The sequence below is a fragment of the Camelus ferus genome, chromosome 1, assembly GCF_009834535.1.
Source record: "Camelus ferus isolate YT-003-E chromosome 1, BCGSAC_Cfer_1.0, whole genome shotgun sequence".
NCBI classification, from domain to species: Eukaryota; Metazoa; Chordata; class Mammalia; order Artiodactyla; family Camelidae; genus Camelus; species Camelus ferus.
In genome coordinates, this window is record NC_045696.1 from 121050202 (window position 1) to 121071898 (window position 21697).

At 47.3% G+C, this 21697-nt stretch overlaps 1 protein-coding gene and 1 pseudogene across 1 annotated transcript in view; one reads left to right on the plus strand and one right to left on the minus strand.

Moving 5' to 3' along the window:
• The window catches only part of NEK11 (NIMA related kinase 11), a 203285-nt gene that overhangs the window by 175753 nt on the left and 5835 nt on the right, over nucleotides 1-21697 (plus strand).
• On the minus strand, nucleotides 5495-6682 carry LOC106730795 (annotated as a pseudogene).

The window sequence follows — 21697 nt, forward strand, 5'->3', positions numbered from 1 at the left end:
ATATAAGAACAAAGCAAACAACCCAATCCAAAAATGGGCAGAAGAACTGAACAAGCAATTCTTCAATGAATAGCCAATAGGCACATAGGCACATGAAAAAATGCTCAATATCACTAATTATCAGAGAAATGCAAATCGAAACTACAATGAGGTATCACCTCACACCAGTCAGAATGGCCATCATTCAAAAGTCCACAAATGACAAATGCTGGAGAGGCTGTGGAGAAAAGGGAACCCTCCTACACTGTTAGTGGGAAGGTAGTTTGGTGCAGCCATTGTGGAAAACAGCATGGAGATTCCTCAAAAAAGTAAAAACAGACTTACCATAGGACCCAACAATCCCACTTTTGGGCATATATCCAGAGGAAACCTTAATTCAAAAAGACACCTGCACCCCAGTGTTCATAGAAGCACTATTTACAATAGCCAAGACATTGAAACAACCATCAACAGATGACTGGATAAAGTAGAAGTGGTATATTTATACAATGGAATACTGCTCAGCCATAAAAAAGAATCAAATAATGCCATTAGCAGCAACATGGATGTCCCTGGAGATTGTCATTCTAAGTGAAATAAGCCAGAAAGAGAAAGAAAAATACCATATGATATCACTCATATGTGGAATCTAAAAAAAAGGAAAAAGAAGACACTAATGAACTTATCTGCAAAACAGAAACAGACTCACAGACATGGAAAACAAACTTATGGTTATCAGAGGGGAAGGGGGTGGGAAGGGATAAATTGGGAGTTTGAGATTTGCAGATACTGACTGGTATATATAAAATAGATAAACGAGTTTATACTGTATAGCACAGGGAACTATATTTGATATCTTAAAGTAGCTTACGGTGAAAAGAATATGAAAAGGAATATATGTATATTCATGAATGACTGAAGCATTGTGCTGTGCACCAGAAGTTGACACAACATTGTAAACTGACTATACTTCAACTAATAAAAAAATGAAAATGAAGTTCAGGGAGAAAGTCAGGTCATCAAGCTGTGACCACAGCTGCTGTGTTGAGTGTACAGTATGGCTCTGAGCTTCCAGGAAGCCAAGTCAAAAAGAGAAACATGATGCAGTCCCTAGTTCTCATTATCAAGAATGTGACTGTGTTACTGGTTGCTCAGGGAAGACAGAGCTTCTGTCTTTTATATAGTTTATAGAGAACACATGGAGCGAAGTCACATCCTCAACAATACTTCTGCAGGAGATGCAGATGTGAAGCTCATCATGGTGGCTTCCTTGGTGATGAAAATCTGTCCTGTAATGGACTCCACCACGTGGTCTTCCAGGGTCTAACTGAACTCAGAAGGAAGACTGGGAGTACCTAGAGAATTTACAGTCTGTTGATTTTAATTAGAATTAAATGTTTGCCTCTCCCTTATTTTTATTAAAAATATGTGACCCTTGAAGAAGGGATAAGAGCGAAACTGAAGGCAGATTTTGATTTGAATTCTCTGAGGAATAAATGACAGGGTTGCCCTTGGCTGATTTGATGGGTATGTTTCCCTACTGCCAGGCATTAATTATGTTCTGACTTTCTGTTTTTCTGGCCAACTCCTAATCAAGGGGTGTTAAAGTACCAGCACTATAATAGATGTCCTAAGAAAAGCAGGATGCAGAAAACATCCACTAGCAACTGGACGTGGAGCCTCACCAGCCTCCAGTGAGGGTTCTGCTGGGGCGGCTGCCTGTGTTCAGGAGGTGGCCTCTGATCCAGTGTAGCCCGGAAAATCTTGATATTTTAAATCATGGAGGGGTTTCTTAACTCAGAACTGCCTAAAAACTTCTCACATATCTGCTGAATGTGATCAGCCTTACCCTTTTGCATGTGAACAATTTATGAATGTAGAATTCTCATGGCTAACTGATGGCTAAATGAAAGGGTGCAGCAGACAAGATGGACTGAGCACGGTCCATCTCCACCTCCTTCCCCAAGACTTGGTGTTACCTTTTTGCAGTGTGACTGCAGTATGTCCAGGTCAGTCTAGATTTTCTCCTCTTTATACAGAACATACCTGCTGGTGGTCTTCTGCATGCCCCACTCTATTCTGGACAGAGGTGATCTATTCTTTATTTCAGGGCCCTTTATAACTTATAAAACTTATTTATATTTGCACCTAAGGATTCTCGAGATTCAATTTAAGTGCAGTCACTATTGGTTGGTTTTTGTAACTCATGCAGCGTCCAATGCACTTATAAAATGCTAAGTGCTACTTAATTCCTCCAGAATGCTTGCTGCTATTTGCTTGGCATTTAGTTCACTGTAATATCAGGACTCTTGGTCTCTGTGTGAATATTTTGCCTGTCATGGTAGTGGGGAAAACATTACAATTCACTGGTGTACATTCTTTCCTAATCAGTCTTTGGGAAAAACCAAAGCAACACAAGTTGTCTCTGAAGCTGTTACTTGGATTACTTTAGAAAGTCATAAAAAGAGTCATTTCCTGGTTGAGATCCAGGCTGAAATTGGTCTCCCACAATCAGAAGCGTGAACACCATGACATCGGCTGAGACACCATCAAACAACATCCCCTCCCCGTGCTACAATAGCCCAGGAAAGTATTGTCATGAAACACAACTCCCAGACAGTGAGGTGTTGTTAGCCCCCAATCATGCCAGGAGTCTTCACAGACTAGCTTATTTGCATATAAGACAAATGCTCTGTAATTTGCATGTGTGTGTGTGTGACAGTGTTATCTGCCTCAGTGGAGGGACGGGTGGTGAGTAAATTAACTGAGGGGGTGCATCTCTGCTAGACAGACTAAAGCACATCACAGAGAAAACTCCCCTCAGGTTCAGAAATGTGAGTGTGAAGGCAGCTATGATGGTATGATTTCCTTATTGCATTTTGTCCACAGAGAAAAGGTACTGAGATGATTTAGAAAGGATTCTTTGGCTGGCTCACTGCTGAGTTCTCCGTACAAAGATTAAGTTCTCAGTAAGTAACTAAAGGATGAGTGAATGGATGAATGAATGATTACTTGGGCATTAAACAAATGGGTTTCTTCCTTATGGCATCCTCCAGTTTCTAAAAGATTGCTCACTAATCTGAATAATCCCCTATATAAATTGTGATTAGACTTAAGGAAAATGGGCTTATGAGAAGTTTGGGAAGAACTGTAAGTTTGTCTTCTCTGGATAACATGTGGGGCTGCAGAAGGTTTTCATGGGAGGCTTGAGGCAAGGTGTTTATAAGGGACAGCAGGGCCCAGAGGTGACTTCTCAGGACTCAGTGGGGGGGGGGCCTCACTTATGAGCAGTTTAGCTATTGCCTACTAAAGATTGTATTGTTTTTCTAAAAGTAGACTTACCATGTGATCCAGCAATCCCACTCCTGGGCATATATCCAGAGGGAACTCTAATTTGAAAAGATACATGCACCCCAATGTTCACAGCAGCACTATTTACAATACCTAAGACATGGAAACAACCTAAATGTCCATCGACAGATGACTGGATAAAGAAGTTGTGGTATATTTATACAATGGAATACTACTCGGCCATAAAAAAGAATCAAATAATGCCATTTGCAGCAACATGGATGGACCTGGAGATCATCATTCCAAGTGAAGTAACCTAGAAAGAGAAAGAAAAATACCATATGATCTCCATACTGTTTTCCATAACAGCTGCACCAATTTACATTCCCACCAGCAGTGTAGGAGGGTTCCCTTTTCTCCACACCCTCTCCAGCATTTATCTTTTGTAGAGTTTTTAATGACAGCCATTCTGACTGGTGTGAGGTGATACCTCATTGTAGTTTAGGTTTGCATTTCTCTGATAATTAGCAAAGTTGAACATCTTTTCATGTGCCTGTGTTGTCCATAAAATTTTAATCACCCAAGAGAAGGCACTGAAAGCCAAAATGGGGAGGGGCCCTGAGGCAGTTGGATGAGGATGTGTGATTGCCCTGAAAAGGACACCCAGGTACAAACTCTGACTTTTTGCCACTAAACAGCTCTAAGATCTTGAGCAATTGCTTTACCTCTTTAAATCTTATTTACTTATTTATTTATCTACAGATTTAATCTGATCATCTGTATAAAGTGGATAACAATGCTTGTTTCCCAGAGTGGCGATAGTTAGATAACATAGGTGAAGTGATGCACGTGGTGCCTGGGATGGGGGGGGGGGGCAATCACAGGCTTTTCTTACCCCAGCCTCCAGCCGCCGCCTCCCCAACCCCCCACCTCAGCCGCACTGCTTGCCACACTGAGGGCTGTCCAGCTGCTGTTCCTGTGCGAGACGTGACCGGAACTGGCTGACTCAGAACGCACAGCGTCCAAACTGTGAGAGATGGTGGAGCCGCTTCCTCGCCTGGGTCAGGGCGGTGCAGCTGTGAGAGCTCCTTCCGTGCGCGCAGGGAGAATCCTCTAGGCCTCGGCCTGTGGGCAGAGCAGCCCCCGCGTCCAAGCGTCCTGAGCGCTGGTCCGGCGGCCTGCGGTGCCGCGGGGTCGGGCTGAGCGCAGCGGCAGGGACCCTTCCTCTGACGAATCTGCTCTTGGCTGCGGCTGTTTCTTAAGGAGACACTGGATGTTTGTAAAATGAACGTTCAGCCGCTCAGCTCCGTAACTGTAGCGTCTACGTCTTTCACAAGCACCGCGAGCTCCAGTTGGTCCCTTCGTCCCCAGAGTGGGGGCGGGTGATTCAGCCCACAGTCTCAGAAGCCCTAAGGGGCTCCCGAGTGTCCCTTTCACAGTGGCTTAAATAGGAAGACGAAAAATTAGAGGCAAGCGCAGTAGACAAGAGGCAAGACACGGGAAGTTTCTACAGTCCTCACTGAGTCACAGACAAACAGCCCATCGGACGTCTTCCATTCCCTGCGTTTCCACGTGTGCAGTCCTGCTGTTTAAACCAGCACCAGCGAAAGGCCCCAGTAGCCTGCCCAGCCGGGACGGGTGCAGCACATGCTCGCTTGTCTCCCAGGACAACAGGGGCGTCTTCGTGTGAAGTTCAGCTAAGGGTTTTGCCCTCTGGGTTGACGTCTGAACCAAGCAGCCCTTCAACGTTGTACTTTTCCTAAAAATAAATGAATTGGATTTTTTCCCCCACTTATTTAAAAGTATTTCCAGTCAAGGCGCCTTTATGTTTTAGTCCACTGTACAGGGAAGTAAGTGTCAGCTGCCCACCCAGCCCTGCTGGCGTTAATTCTGGTAATGACAGAATTAACTTCACCTCCCCACGCCCGGGTTCTGGTTGTGGGTCCAGATTCAGCTCCAGAAATCTCTCATGGCTTTCCTCCAGTTTCTCTGTGGAGGACAAGTGCGGTGTGTGTGTGTTGTGTTAAGGAGTTCGGCTGTAGATCCTGTACACACCACCCCCACTCTGTAATCATCTTTGTTGGAGGGTGGGTAGCGGAAGCTGGAGGTGGGCGCCCATGAAACACCCATCAAGAGACTGTCCAGTGCTCGCCTCTGGTTTCCAGTAAGGACCATGTCGTCCGACCTATCACCGAGTTAACATCAAATTACACAACAGGCCTTATCAGAACATCTTCTGTGCTCAGAACTCATCCTGGAAAGGAACCCCACTGGATTTTGTACCAGTCAGGGCCCCGTTAGGAGAAAGAAGCCACACCAACTTTTTTTTTTTTTAACAAGAGGACAAATCCACACTTTTTATTTATTTACTTTTCAGTTAGTTTAAATCCTTAAGGGGTACAGCATCACACGGATTCTGCGTCCAGTGGCCTTAGCGGGAAGGTTGCTTCAGAAGTTGGCACAAACCACGCCACTGCTTCCGTGAGCACGAGTTACCTTTCCCCAGATTACTCTGGTTTTGTTCAGTTTTCCTCCAGGAGTTACTGTGTTGTTCTTTGCTTTGTACACATAAGCACATCTCTTGCCTAGGGAGAATTCAGTTTCATCTCAAGCATAAACACCTTCAATTTTAAGAAGAGCTGCGTGGTCCCTCTGGCTCTAGAGACCCCACTTATAGCCAGCAAAAGTGGCCTTGGACCACAGCCTTCCAGACGTATTTGTCGTTTTAGAAGTCCTGTTCCCAGCAGGCCTCCACAGTTTCCAAGAAGGCTGAAAGAGGGCACACCAACTATTTCATGGAGGGAATTTAATTCTGACTTGTTACCCAGGTTGTAGGGACTAAAAAGTCAGAGGGGGACACTGGAATATCACGCAGTAGCAAGTGCAGGAAACAGCTTCTCCCTCTGAGGTCGGGACTAACGGACGAAGAGGCTGGGACTGAAAACTCAGCTGCGGGGACGAGGGGCCTGGAGAGCCGAGACTCGGGCCTCCAGGGAGGAGACACTGCTGGGCTCGTGCTGGTGGCTCTGAGCTCATGGGGAGCTCCGTGGGGTGGTGTCAAGGTTTCAGAAAAAGAAGATGCCAGCCCCCCATGCTGGGGTCTGTGAGGGGTCGCAGTGAGGTTGGAGGTGGAGGAGAAACCAGACATGGTTCACCTGCTGCTGCGGGGCCCGGGGTCAGTCCTCCAGCTCACCTGCCTCCCTCCCACCTCCCCGTTGGCCGAGCTGTCAGGGGCCGAAGCTGCAGTGGGGCCAGGCTCCCAAGGCCAAGTACGGAAGAGAGGGTTTGGGGCTGAGGCAATGGCTTAATAACCAGCCCAGCTTGCCAGGCCACCCACATCAACGGTATCCTCGGAGCAGATGCAGTGATGTGCTTCTTGCTTCTCCAGGTACTTGAGCGGTTCCTTCAGCATCCTTGGTGGAAAAGAGCCTTGGCATCTGTTCAGTGGGCCCAGGATAGGCCTGACTCTAAGCTCACACGTTCCCATTTCCCTGAATTTTTCCATACGGAGGCATAAAGCTCTGTGTGGCTTTCTGTGAGCGTGCGTGTAAACATAACTCTCCAGGAGCGGTTGGTTTTCTCTCATACACCAGGTCGACGGCCGCTGTGCAGCTAATATAAACACACTGGGCCAACAGCCTAATTTCTCAAAAAAAGGAAAGAAACATCAGGCCTCTTTGATTTTTCTCCACAAATAGAACTTCTTAATGCAAATGAAAGCATGAATCAAGCATAAAAACAACCGAATTGCTAATCATCACATGCTTTAATGATCCCTAATTAGAGCAAAATTTAAAGTGAATATAAGCAAATTAAGACATTTTTCTTGTTAATCCTTAATTTGTATCTATCGGTCCGAAAGTTGACACTGCATGTCCCGGGGCTTTAGAGGAACCAGTGTTACCAAGTCCAAACTCATTCTGCTCGCCGCACAACAGGCCAATAAATCGGGAGATGAGGTGTGGGGGCAGGGATTAGTGACTTTATTCTGAAAGTATGCAGACCGAGAAGATGGCAGACTCACATCTTGGAGAACCATCTTACTTAAGACACAATTCAGGCTCCTTTTATACTAGAACGGGGAGGGGGTGTGGTTGGTTGTTGCAAACTTCCTGGTGTAGGAATCTTTGTTCTTGCAGCCGTCCGCGTGGGTCAGGTCATGGTGCCCCTGTAAAACCTCCAACAAAACAAATGTTACTCTCTTTTCTGCAGCTTGTTATCTTTATGTAAGTGCAAAAGTGGTAATATCGTTAAAGGTCAGAGCCCAGAGAACAGGCTCTCCTGTAGATTGCAGGCTACAGGCAACGTTGTTTCACAAAAGGTGCAGAGCTAGTGAGGCAAAGCCTGGAAAACAGGGCACAGGGTTAGGGCCAAAGAAACAGATCTGTTACGGAGTCAGATTTGTTCTTTTCTGTCACCCCAGCCTTCACTCACGTGGAACCCGTGTTTAAATGCAAACACCTTTCTGGGTATAAATGCAGGGGGGACCTCGGGAGACGAAGTTCTTAAGACTGTGCTGGTCTGTCTTGTCCTCTCGGTTATGTTTTGAAAGGGAGAAGCATTAAGTAGCTTTCCTAAGGCTCCAAGCCCAGGCTCTTGCTCGAAATGGGTTGCGTTTATGTGTGTGCGCGCGCGCGTGTCAGGGCACCGTCAGGGCCCGTACCCTTCCTTAGGCAGGAGCTGAGAGAGGGAATGTCTAGCTCTGCCAGCATCAGGCACTGTCTGGCTTGGACCAGAGAGGCAGAAAATATTCCTATCAAGTGCAGCTGGTGAATGTTTGCAGTTAGCATTTGAACTTTTCCTGATTTGCAAGGACCACTGGCAAAGACGTTAACGCGCCGGAAGAATCAAATATAAAAGTGTGCTGGTTCCTGAAACACACGTTAACAATCTAAGCTTGGCCAGAATGTAACACTTCAGGAAACATCTTGGGGGAACAGGGGAGCTTGCGGAGGAGCTTTCAGCTGGTTTAATCCCGAAGAAAGTTGTGATGCTGTAAATCCAGGCTGAAGCTACACACTTTAATGCTGGGCCTTCGGGCAAGATTTCCACTTTGTTCTTCTCGAACCATAAAGAGAACGAGGGGGCAGGGCCTCCTTCCCTCCAGCTGGGGGGCTGTGGGAGCCCTCGGGACTGAACCAAAGGCAGGTCATTGTCCCTTAAACCTAGGACAGTATCAGCAACCCCAGGTATCACGAGAATCAAGGAAACAGGACTCTGTGCAACAGAAGTTATTACTGACTTTTGGACGTGAAGCAAACAAACTGTGATCTGACTTGAAGTTAAGGGTTCCTGTAAGGCTGGAGAGAGTCAGTACGGGTTTAATGCCGCATTTGTTTGTCCTCGTGCTGGCGTGGGCCAGGCCCCATCTGGTGGATTAAGCAGTCGGGACAGACTGAGCCAGCCATTACTGTATCACCTTGTGGCATTTGCAGGGGGCGCTCCCAGCTCTGAACAGTGGTGCTCACCGTCCTCCACACAGATTGCTCATGCTCCTGCCTGTTGTTTCTGGCTGGCGGCTTTGTCAACAAAGTCCCACTCATCAAAGTGTGGCCCCAGGTCAGCAGCACCGCCTCACCCAGAAGCCCACCAGGAGTGCAGGCTCTCAGGCCCGCCCTGGACCTTCGGAAGCAGAATCTGCCTCTTCAACGAGGAGTACCCAATGAATCCTGTGCCCATGAACATTAGAGACACACATCCAAACTGTCCTCCTCTGTGTCCGACTGTCCCCACTGCGGATTTCTGGGCCTTCCCTACAACGTCCTGCTCCTGGCTTTAGTTCTGGCTTTCTTGAGACATATTTGACAGATAACACTGTGTACAGTTAACGCATGTGGAAGTTCACTAAATAGCAGGTTGTTAGTCTGATGTGGCTCCAATGCTGTTACCACCTACATAAGCAAACCAAAAATAGCATCCTGTAAGCACCCTAAGATCATGAAATTGAAGCCTAAGGACCATGGATCGCAATCCTGCCCCCCTCTTTGCCGCCACCTCCCTGGTACAGTCTGTCCCTGAGCCCCCATCACTGGAGGCCCCTCACCACTTCTCATCAAGTCAAATCCATTTTTGCTCAGTAAATGCTTACATTTGTGAACATGCCCCACTTAATCTTTAACACGCCCAGCGTGGTGACTTGATGCTTGTATATCTTGAGAAGTGATGACCACAATAAGGTTGGTGACCACATCCATCCCCTCACAGTGTCCATGAGAGCAAGGACCCGCAGGTTTGCGTGTGGTCCATGGGTGGCAACCATGCCCGTCCCCTCTGTGTGGGTCTGGTTTGGGCGTCATCCTGCCCAAGGGAGCTCTCTGCTCCCAGGGAAGCCCATTTCCTGCCTTCTTCTAATTCTCTGAGCACGACGTGAATTCTTCACTGGCCTTCACTCTCATTTGCCCCGTCTCTCCTCCCATTAGATAAAATAATGAGGCAGAACGGAATGGCAGAAGGGAGGAAGCATGGAGGAAGGGAAGAAGAAGAAAGGAAAAAGTCAGGAAGGTGGGAAGGAAGACAGAGGGGAGGGAGGGGGGCCTGGTTCACATCATGCCATGGTGTTGCTGGGGGTCATGAGCTCTGTTCCAGATACACGCAAACACACCCCCTCCACTGTTTCCACTCTAACACAAAGCCGTACCTTCATGCAGTGCTCAGGACAGTGTGAACTGGTCTAACAATTTGGAGGGCAATTTGCCAATGTCTATTCAACCTTTAAAAATGAACAGTCTCTTTTATCCAGCAATTTCAGTATTTATCCCACAGACATACCTGCATCAATGCACAAAATGTAGGTCAAGGTATCTATTGCGGGATTGTTTAATAGCCAAAAGCTATAAATAGCTGGAAGTGTCAATAAAAGTTGTCCTGAAAAATCAACCCCCGTATCTCGGCAGAGGAACCGAGTCACGGCAGGGAAAAGCCCGGAGGGGGCTCTGCGTGTGCTAGTGTGGGGGGCTCTCTAGCTTGTGTTGTGAACTGAGGAAGGCCGGTGCCCATGTTACCCTAGCTGTGTGGGGTTTCGGGCGTGTGTACATGTGTATATTTATAAAACACAGTGAATAACTTCCCTGATGTATAGCCAATACAACAGTCTACAGCCATTACAAACACTACTTTGGCAGAGTTTTGAAAAACTTGGGACATTTTTGTGATGTAATGCTAAGATTTTTGTTTTATAGGCAGATCATTAGTGTTATGGTTTTTCTCCCCCACCTTGAGCATTTCCCAATGTTACTGAATATTCCCCAAAGTATCATTAATTTCTCTAAAATATCATAGTTTACTCTTGAGTATTTAAGTTGTTTTCATTTTTCCAACTCATGTGTAATGTTGATGTAAACATTTCTTTACCTCATGTGGTTTTCAAATTTCAGTCTCTTTTCTGAGATGATGTCTTGTAATTACAGGTTCACAGGGTGTGAGCTTTTATTACAATTGCTGGTTCATAGGATGTGACCCTTGATATTTATTGCCAAGTTGGTTTTCATAATCCACAAAGATTTGTAACGTAATGTCTTCAATTTTTGTTCATGTGATTGGATTTTAAAAGTGATTTGTTCAACAAATTTTAAAATTTGACGTAAAACGGTTATTGATGCCGACTGTGTGCCAAGCTGCCTTAAAGGCGCTCAACACATCCTCACGAGGAGGAAGACGTGGTTCCTCCCTTCAGCTCAAAGTGTGGCCCCGGGTCAGCACACTGAAGCACGTGGTTACACCGTGATGCCATCCGGCCGTCGTAGAATTATGCCCAGAGTGTCACTGGGACAGTTCCCCAAAAAGGGGACAAGACTCTGACACTTCCCTAGGCTGCAGGATGGTGCTGCCGTGGGGAGGCAGGACGTTTCCTCTTCTCACTCCCATCGGGGTTCAGGTACCAACGGCACCTGGCTGCAGCAAGGAAGGAGGAGGGAAACTTACCGTGGCTTGTGTCGCCGCTGGTAGGTTTCACAGATTCTGACGGTTATAAGCCTCCTTCAAGGACACATACATTCACCCTGAATCTATAACCAGACTTGACCTCCCCGCAGCCCGTCCCTCCCTGCCCGCTCACAGTGTGAAGGTGGGAGCCTCCCCTTCAAAGTGTTTGCCCCAACTTCAAAAAGCTTTCTCCAAAGAAAGAGACAACCCAGCCTCCGCCAAGCACTTTCAACTCCCTTAATATTTCTCAGGTCAAGAAATTCTTAACTGAAACTTTCTAACTAGTTTGACTAAATGCAGTTGTCAATATGTGGCTTCTTTTAACCTTGTAAAAGTGGCAATTTCATACAGTTCAACTAAAACCTGCAATTTAATTCTTCCTGTTTCTTCCCGACCCATGTAATAGAACTAATCGAAACTTTCTTTCACACGAATGATTTCTGCAGCACCTGCCCCAGATACAAAGAAAAGGGGAAAATTATTAACATGGGTTTATGCTTGGATGTCACTTCCTAGATCGTCAGTAAGATAAAATTAGAATACGGTATTTCCCAGATTGAAGGGGAAGAGGTTTCTTGCTTATTTGAGCAGAGAGACTTCTATCTGATGCAGAATTAGGAGTTGGGCAGACATGGACAGACCCAGCAAACTGCCAGACACACTGTAATTCGTAATCTCCAACCCACACAAGGCCAGTGTCCTCCCCTCAGACAAACATGCTGCTGAGAGTGTGTTATGAATCCAAGACTATTATTAACGCAATGCTGTGTGTCAGAGACTTAGGGAGAAGGAAAGAGAAGAGGAGGGAGAAAGAGAGAGACAGTCAGCCTGAAATTGATGGCGGTCCCTTTCTTATTCCTCTGATCAGATTTAAACTCGAGTAAGTTGAGTAATTCTGTAGAGGGTGCTGGGGTGGGAGGTGATGCCTCAGAACTTGGGAAGCCGGCCTGATCCCATAAAAGCATCAGAATTTTCTTCAAAAGAGAGCCTGTAGCTTGAAACGCTTTCTGGAGTCCTGCTATTCCGGGTGTGGTTCACAGCTACAGCCAGTGTTTCTCCGCAGTGCATTCACATCACCTGGAGTCTGGTTAGACGCAGACTGTGATTCGGCAGGCCTGGGGTGCGTCAGAGCTTGTGCCTTTCTGCCCAGCTCCTGTGAGATGCGAGGCTGCGGGTGGGATGGCGCTTTGAGTGGCAGGGATGGTGCATCCTTCTGATGCCTGTTCCTTTTTTCCCAAACTGGCCATCCTACCCTGCAGACCCCATCCTGAGGGCTCAAGTCAGAAGGCCCCACTCCCCTCAGTGACCTTGCTCTCCCCTCATCCCAACCTTCCTGCCTGTAAAATGGGATGAACAAACTGAGCAGAGGGCGGAATCTTAGACCTTCTCCGGCAGAGGAAATTCAGAGGTGACTCTAATCCAACCCTTTCCCCACCTGCCCTCCCCGCAGCCCTTCTGTGTGTGAAGCCCTAGCGTGAGATTTGCCCGCTAACTTTGCAGCTCCCAGCCCTGCCTTTTGGACCCGGGAAAGCTCTGTAGGGCAAGGGCTTCTTGAAGATATTTTCGAATAAGTTGAAGTAACTAAAAAAGCCACTGCCCCAAACCACTGGGCAAACCTCCCCTTAGCGCAGGGCCTCCTGCTCTGGCGTTAGGACGGAAGACATCTGAGAAACCCAGCGTTCCCCGGTGGGAGGCTGTAGGGGAGGCCCCCTGCCCTGGGCTTTTCCCGCAGCAGATTTCAGTCCTTCAATGGGATGCAGCAGAGAACGATGTAGTGATTCCATGATCTCAGCTGTTTTCCCGAGGCCTGTGTACGCTGGCCTCGCCAGCCTCTCTCTCCTCCCTCCCACTCTGGCCCCAGAATGCACATCACATTGCTGGGAAATGTGCTTGTTGAACCATCTGCAGTCACCAAGGGAGAGGTTTAATAAAGGCCACCGGTGAACGTGATGGAGAGACGAAGTGATGAAAATCGCCATTTTTTTATTTATGGAGAAACATTTTAATTTGGGACATAAAACGGCACAAATCCAATGTAACTCTGACTTCGGGGGTCAGGACCAAAGAGGAGTGTTCTCATGGAAGGAGTCTGGTCCCTTCTGTCCGCTGTAATTGCTGTAAACCAGCTGTAAGTCCAGCAGGTCCTCTGATCATTGAGGGCCTCGATGACAATGCAGCCAGTAAGTTCCACATCACATGTGGGTGACCATGTAACTCAGTGTCCAAACCGGGACTCTGTGACTGTGGAACAGGGCACCATTGGGGTTATGTTCCTGTTGGGCGGTGCAGAGACCAGGGTAACCAGGACACAGCTGTTCTGACTGTAGGCAGCTTGTAACATGGGGACCGGGGACGTTCTGGCGTTGAGAGGTGAAGCTGCCCAAGAAAAACTGCGCTGGACAGAACCACAAGACTTTCCTCAAGACCGTTGCAACGGGGAGACAGATTGAACTCAGCTCTGAATACGACGGGGGCAGCTGGGGGTGAGGGGTCAGTGGGTGAAAAACTCCCGGGGGCGCTTGGTTAGGTGCCAAGGGTGTGGGAGCCTTGCTGAGCTGGGCTCAGTGGGACATAGTGGCCTGGGAGGAGGCCTGGTGGAGAAGAGGACGGACTGGACTTTAGGCAAGGAGGGATCCTTGCAGAATCTCGTCAAAGGAAAGGCCACTTCTGAAATTCACTCTTCTCCAAGGAAACCCTAGCTCCCCAATTATACGACCTCACCCTCACTCTGAGAAATTCTCCCAAACATATTTCTGTTCTGATTTCTTTCTCTTTGTGAGTTCTTTTCATTTTCCTCTGCAAATCCAATTATTCTTATGTTTGATTAGAAGATCTATTTTATCCTCCGATCTTTGCTTCTGCTTCAGCAAAGCTGGGGTGAAAGCAACTTTTGAGAAATGAAACTGCGGTTTGAGTCACCCAAGGGACGCATGCTGGCAAGCCGGCCAGGAGGGCTTCGCAAGTGGTCCGGGTTTCACAGTGCGCTGTTCAGTGGGGTTCAGTGAACAGAAGGAGAGGCAAGGGACTTACTTATTTTATATTTACTTCACATGTATGCCCGTCACAGTGGAGGCCCAGTTAGGACCCACTCTCTGAAGTCCAGTGCTCACCACTAGGGGCCCCTCCCCATCCTGGAATCGCTGTCCCCATCTGTAAAAGGAAGATGTTCCTTTAGATGATTCCTTGGTACCTTACAGGGCTTTTCAAAGCGTCCATAATTCTTTTTTTGTTTGTTTATTATATTTTTCTTTTTTTATTGATGTATGGTCAGCTTACAATGCTGTGCCAGTTTCTGGTGCACAGCATCATGTTTCAGTCATACATGTACATACAGAAGTTCCTTTTCATATTCTTTTTCATTATAGGTTACTACCAGATACTGAACCTAGTTCCCTGTGCTCTACAGTAGGACCTTGTTGTTCATCTATTTTATATATAGTAGTGTGTATCTGCAAATCTCAAACTCCCAATTTATCCCTCCCCACCCCCTTTCCCCCCTGGTAACCATAAATTTGTCTTCTATGTCTGTGAGTCTGTTTCTATTTTGTAAATAAGTTCATTTGTGTCTTTTTTTTTTTTTTTTTTGGATTCCACATATAAGTGATATAATATGGTATTTTTCTTTCTTTCTCTGGCTTACTTCACTTAGAACGCCGGTCTCAAGGTCCATCCATGTTGCCGAAAATGGCATTGTTTTATTCTTTTTTATAGCTGAGTAGTATTCCATTGTGTAAATGTACCACAGCTTCTTTATCCAGTCCTCTGTCTATGGATGTTTAGGTTGTTTCCATGTCTTGGCTATTGTAAATAGTGCAGGATGCAAATATTTTCAAATAAAATTGTATAACATCACCATATTCCTTTCTTATCTGGCTTTCAAGGTATCTGTTCATTCATCTTAATGAGCACTTATTGTGTACTTGCTTAGTGCCCGCCACAGTTCCGAGCAGTGGGATCAGTGAACAAAAAAAGGTGAAAATAACCCCTGCCCCAAGGACCTTATTTTTCAGTGGGCTGCTTGACAAATCATAAAGCTGAGGATGCCCCACAGTAACAAATGCTAAGAAGAAAGTACCAAGCACGGGAGGCGGACAGGCAGTGTGGGACGGGGGTAAAGTTTACAGTTTTAAGGAGGGTGGTCTGGATGACGCGAGGGCAGAGACACGGAGGGGATGAGGAGGAGAGACGTGGCTTTCTGGGGAAAGAGCCTTCTCGTCTGAGGGACCAGCAAGCGCAAAGGCCCTGGCAATGGGCGTGCTCAGTGAGTTCAGGGAGATGGAGGAAGTTCAGGATACTGCTGACCACCAGGTGGACCCTGACGTCACCCTGAGGGGGCTGGGGAGCCCGTGGGAGGGCTGAGCAGAGGAGGGAGGGGTCTGCACTGACAACGGGCTGCAGGGAGTGAGGGTAGAGCCAGGAGACCAGGTGAGAGGCTGTGGAAGCAGTTGGGCGAGAGAGCAGGGCAGCTGGACGGTGGTGGCAGTGGTGGAGGTGGTGAGGAGTGGGGGTCCTGGATACAGCTTCAAAATAGAGCCAATAGGATTCTATAACTGGTCTGATTATGAGAGACACCAGGCTACTGGAGTGTGGTGGAGACAAATCAAGGATGATTCAAAGGCTTTTGGCCTAAGAAATTGGAAGGCTGGGACTGGCATGAGCAGATACAGGCAGGGCTGCGGCATGAGGATGTTCTTGGGGGGAGATGAGAAGTTGAGTCAGGCGCGGTAACTGGAAGATGCCTGCCAGACCTTCCAGTGGAGACATGAAGCCGATAGAATGTTCAGGGCATCCTTTCCTGAACTTCCGGAGACTGACTTCACAAGCAGCTTCCTTTCCCTAAGAGGGCCCCTTATTTCTCACAGGACACTAGGGGCAAAGCCATAGGGAAGAATCATGAGCTTGGCGCTGAAAGCAACAAGATACTATTACCACCAGAGCACTTTTTTGGACTTGAGAGAAGGAAGAAGCTTCGTGAGCAGGAGAAGGTGGAGCTCTCTAAGAACGCCCTGACGGCGGGCGTGGCTCAGTGGTAGAGTGCCTGCTTAGCACGCATGAGGTCCTGGGTTCCATCCCCAGTGCCTCCATCAGTGTAAATAAATAAATAAACCTAATTCCCTCTCCCCAGTACTAGTACTACTAACAGTAAAAGAATACTTTGAACAAGAGGATAAAATAGATCAAGGCTATGGAGCATAGGACAAAATAGCTGGAAAAGAATTAAAATGTACATTTCTTTCATTTGAAAATGTAAGCTCTTTCTATTTGAGATACCCACCTAACTAAAAGGGTGGTTCCTCCCTCCCTTCCTTTGGAAAAACAAACCTAGAGCCCTTTCCCACATAAGCAGCACAAGGAGCACCCCCTCTGTGTTCACATCCTAGACAACAGCAAGAGAGTCCCCTTACGCAGAATTTTCTGTTTCATGATTCCTAAGATACCAGAACGCATCACTGCAGAAATCCTACAGCACGTTTTCCGAGTGTCAGTAAATTTCCGCCGCACTCTTACAAGGCTGGGGCACCTGTCACTTTTCTTTGGGCTTAAAATGAGATTGCTCATGGCCTGCCTGATTTCTTCAGTGACCCACAGTTTAGGTAGAATAAACACATTTACAAACACAGAAATGTTTACCCCGTATCTTTGTCACGGATTTCTAACAGTTGCATCCTGGCCTCATAACTAGATCTTGTGTAAAGTCAGTTATGTGACGTGTGTCGAGACTTGAATTGTTGTCTGGTACGTGGTCAGTTTTTGTAGCTGTTACGTGAGAGTCTGGGAGGAATGCAGATTCTCTAATCATCAGGGAGGGACAGGGTCCCACATTTGTCTATTAAGTTAGCTTATTAAGTGTATCCAGATTTTCTACATCATTACTATTTTTTCAGATGCTTTCCCATCAACAACTGAACAAGATGTATTGAAATCCTACATTTAAATGACAGAGCTGACGATCGCTCCCTGCTTAGGTATTTTGAGTCTCCTTCATTAAATGCAGGCTGGCTTAGAATTTCTATTTCTCCCTGGTGAATTGAACTGTTTTCATTATCTAGTGGCATTCTTTATTCTAATAATGCTTTTTTTCTTAAAATCTATTTTGTCTCATACTAATATAGATACCCCAAGTTTCTTTCGGTTATTACTTGCCTGGCACATCTTTTTAAAAAATTTGTTTACTCTCAAATTTTCAGTGCCCTATGTTTTAGGTGTGTCTCTTAAAAGCATGTACCTAGATGAATTTTGCATTTTAGACAGTGAGTTTATCCATCTACCTTTGCTGTGATTATGAACACAGGAGGATGTTTAGATCACAAATAAAGTAACCCTTACAGGAATGGTTAGCTTTTGCAGGGCACCCCACAAACAAGATTCTGTTGCCCAGGGCACTGAGCAGAAGGCAAGCACCGTCTTCAGCAAGGGGTCTGAAAATCACATGTCCCACTGGGGGTGCCTCATGTCACCCAAGCACAGGAAGTGCAGCTGTCTGTCTCTGTGAAGAGCCAGTCCTATCTCTGCCCACCAGACTCAGAGACAGCCATCTGAAATGCTGGATATGGGGAGTAGGGGTACAGAATCCATCTCTAATGAAGGCTCCTCGCACTTGTTAGCGCCCGCAATCATTACGACAGCGGTATTAAAGGGGAAACTCACGCACCGTTCTGTTCCCACAGTGCCTCACACATATTTCATGTGCAGGGATTTCTTATATTCTGTAAAATCATTTTCAAGGTTTCCTTAAAACTGTGCCTGAAGAATAATCTATGTTCTCTTAATGCTTTCTGCTAAATTAGGTTTTCATGATTATTTCTACAAAATTATTTTTTCATGATTATTTCTACAGCATTACTTTTTTTTTTAACTCCCACTGTGCCACCAGCCTTCTTGTGTCATTGTTTTTTCAAATTCAGCTAGAAAAGATTAAAATATTTAAAATAGTACCTTAACTGGTGGTAGAACTACAAAATTGTTTAAAGCTTCCAGTTAAACTGAAGTAGGATCACTGTACAATTCCCTAGGAAAGTAATTAATGTCCACAATGGTAAAGCAGTGTTGAGTGACTCACTGTCACGGTTAAGTTGCTTCCATTAGTTTGGGGTTGCTATTTATATTTATGGTTGAGCATCTTTAAAAAAAAATAATGCTATTTTTAGTTTCTTTAATTTAATTTAATTTTCACTTTATTTTTTTAATGGAGGTACCAGGGAGTGAACCCAGGACCTCGTGCGTGCTAAGCATATGCTCTACCACTGAGCTATACCCTCCCCCTCAGAGTAAAACAATGGCTCTCAAGTAGGTGACAGGTAACTCTGCTAAGATGTGTGTGTGTGTGTGTGTGTGTAACTGCCACTTAAATATGAAAAACCCAAGGCTCAGAGAGGTGAATTAAGTGGCCCAGAGTCACACAGCCAGGGAAAGGGAGAACCAAGATTCCACTCTGGTCTCTCTGAATCCAAAGTCCATATCATAGTGATGAAAAGAATGAGCCCTGGAATGAAAGTACAGGAACGCATATTCCAGCTCCGCCGCTTGACAGCTCTGTGGCAGTGGGCAAGTAGCTTAATACCGTCCTCGATCTCAGTTTACTCCTCTGTCAAATGGGAATAACTGTCATTTCTGCCCCTACAGTTGCTCTGAGGACTGAGTGGGCTGAGCCGGCACAGCGAAGGCACAGGAACTGTTCGCTGCAGGTTCTGGTGACTTTGGGGGCCTCTTTACCATCAGTGGCTGATATTGTGAATCGAATTCTCAGGCTTCTGTCACATTATGTTCATGTGGTTCTCACCCTCTCCTTCACGCGTCCTCCTCACCTGCCAGGCCACCTGGCTGGTGTCCTGGTGCCACCACGGTTGGCTCCCACCTGGCTTCCCTCCTGTTGTTACAGCCCAAGTTAGATGGTGCTGCCTCCCCTCCTCCATCGGGCGTTCCCTGGTTTTCCCTGCTGGAAACGTTCACGAGACACTGACGGTGCTAATGGCTGCCTGGGTCATTCTTTCCCTGCACAAGTATTTCCTGGACACCTCCTGTGGGCCTGTCCTGTTCTAGGCCCTGGGTCCTCCTGTATGGAATCTGTCTGCTGACTCAGGGAGTAGGGAGAGGCCAACAGGAAACATACACACAAAAAGAGAGAAGAAAAATACCAGTGAGTGACACATGCTGTGCAGACAGTTCAGGTGGTGTGACCCTATGGACGGTGACGGGGTGGCTACTTTAGACTGGGGAGGCAAGTTTGGTTTCTCCAAGAAGGTGGTATGGAAGCTGAGATCTGTAGGGCAAGACAGAGGCGGCCACATAAAGATCAAAGGGAGAAGCATTCCAGGGAAGAGGGTACAGCTCGTGCAAAGGCCCGGAGGTAGGAATAAGCTTGTATTTAAGGAACAGAAAGGAGATGGGTGTGATTGGAGCCTAGAGGCTAAGACAGATGGTGGACAAGACAGAAGAGGCTGGTGGAGGAAGGCAGGAGACTGATAAGTGAGGGTACAGGAGGGACCAGACCCCAGTGTTATAATATAGGAGTCTGTTTTAGGCAGGAAGGTGACCAGACTGATTTATATTTGTCAGAGTTGACACTGGCCTCGCATGTGGAAAGTGAATTGTTGAGTGATGGATGGAGCCTTGCAGAGGACCAGCGGAGAGATGGCAGGGGCTGGAATGTGTGCTGGCAGGGGAGGCAGACAGAAAGAAGCAGGTGGAGTAGGATTTGGTTTGGTGGGGGCGTCTCCAGCATGTTCTCAAGGGTACTGTCAGGATGTCCCCGTCCCCAGACCACTTGCCACCCATCCACACGGGATGAGGACAGAACGTGGGGGGGGAGGGGTGGTTAGAGACTGTCACAGCAGATGACACTGCCCCCACATCCCCACGTGTGGTGAGTGGGCCCGTCTCACTGAGTGGGCTGTGGACCCGGGGGGCTGTCGTCCAGGCCCCTTGGGAAGCCACACGTGGCAGGCGCCGTGTGAGGCACAGGCTACGTGTTAGTTACAGGCAGTCACTCCATGTGTGAGTCCAGGATGGACTGGAAATTACAAGAGAACAAGCTGATTTGCATCACACGTAGTTTAAAGAGCACTGCAAGCATTTCTGGTGCTGATAGAATTAATGAGAGAGAGAGAGCAAGGCCTCAAGAATCCCTCGGCTTGAAAACGTGACTGGGTCCTAGAAAGCATGGTGAAAGGTATTTTTAGGGGGTGGGAGGTAGTAATTAAAAGTTCTTTTTTGGCTTCATTGACATTGAGTGAGCCACCCCTTGGACATCCAGGAGGAGGTTGTCCAGTGGACAGTTGATTCTCTAGCGTGGAGTTCTGGGTGAAGGGCAGAGGGGATACAGGAAGCCTTCAGCCATCGAGGGTGTTGAAGACCTGGGGCTGCCTGGGCTCACAGAGGCAAGAGTGAAGATGGAGAAAAGACAGGGGGTCTGGGACTTAGCCTCAGTGTAGAGGCCAAGACGAGGAGGAAAAAGCATCAGCAGAGGAGGCTACAAGGAAGCAGGTGGTGTGGAGGCCATATCCCCACAGGCAACCACAGAGGGTTTTAAGAAGAGAGAAGAACTCAGCTCTGTTGAACATGCTGAAACCTCAAGTAAGGTGTGTACGGAAAGTGACCAGGGAATGTGGCCATCTGAAGGTCATCGCAAGAAGTGAGGGCCAAGGCCAAGGCAGTGAGAAAGTAGAAAAGCAACCGTGCATAACTCTGCCAAGGGTCTTTGCCAGCAGCGGAGGTGGGAGTGAGGCTGGAGGCGGGGTGGGCTGAGGGCTCCTGTTTGAGAGAGGGTGTATTAGCACCTGCTCTCTGGTGGCGATGCTCCCGTGGCGGGGGCGGGGCAGACTGGTGACGAGGAAAGAGGAGGGAAGTCCCTGAGATGGTGCCGAGGCAGGATCCAGAGCACTCGGGGAGAGTCTGATCTTCACTGGAGGGGTGGCCCCTTCGTCAGGGACAAGGCGGGGCCAAGCGAGGCCACCGACGCAGGCAGGGGTATCGGTTCAGCACCGGGAAGAGGAGGGAAGTTTCAGAGTTTGTTTCTATTTTCTCAAGGAGATATCAGGTGAAGTCAGCAGCTGAGAATGCGGGGTCTTAGCAAGTCAGAGGATAAAGAAGAAAGGGTGAAACAACGGTTTTGGTCAGTGGGAGGTAAGAACACCAGGGAAGTGAGCAGGGCCCCTGGGCAGAGCTGAGTGCCATTCTGAATTATGACCATCAGTGATTTAAATGAGACCTGTTGGCATAATTGGGGGTTTTTCTCCAGGAAGGTTTTGTTGTTTAGATGTAAGCATAAAGCAGATGGATGTCTGGGTTTAACCATTACGGCTTTGCCAAAGGAGCCTGACACAGAGAGGAGGGGAGACTGCGTATGAAAGAGTCCAGGGCGTTTGCAAGGTGGTGGTTATAATCAAGGACCCTGAAATGTAACTGAGGAAAGGGGAAGTGCAGACATGAGGACACAAAGGGGGTGACTGTCATCATGATGGTAGAGCCAAAGGACTGGAAGGACCGGGAATTAGAGGAGTTGCTGGAG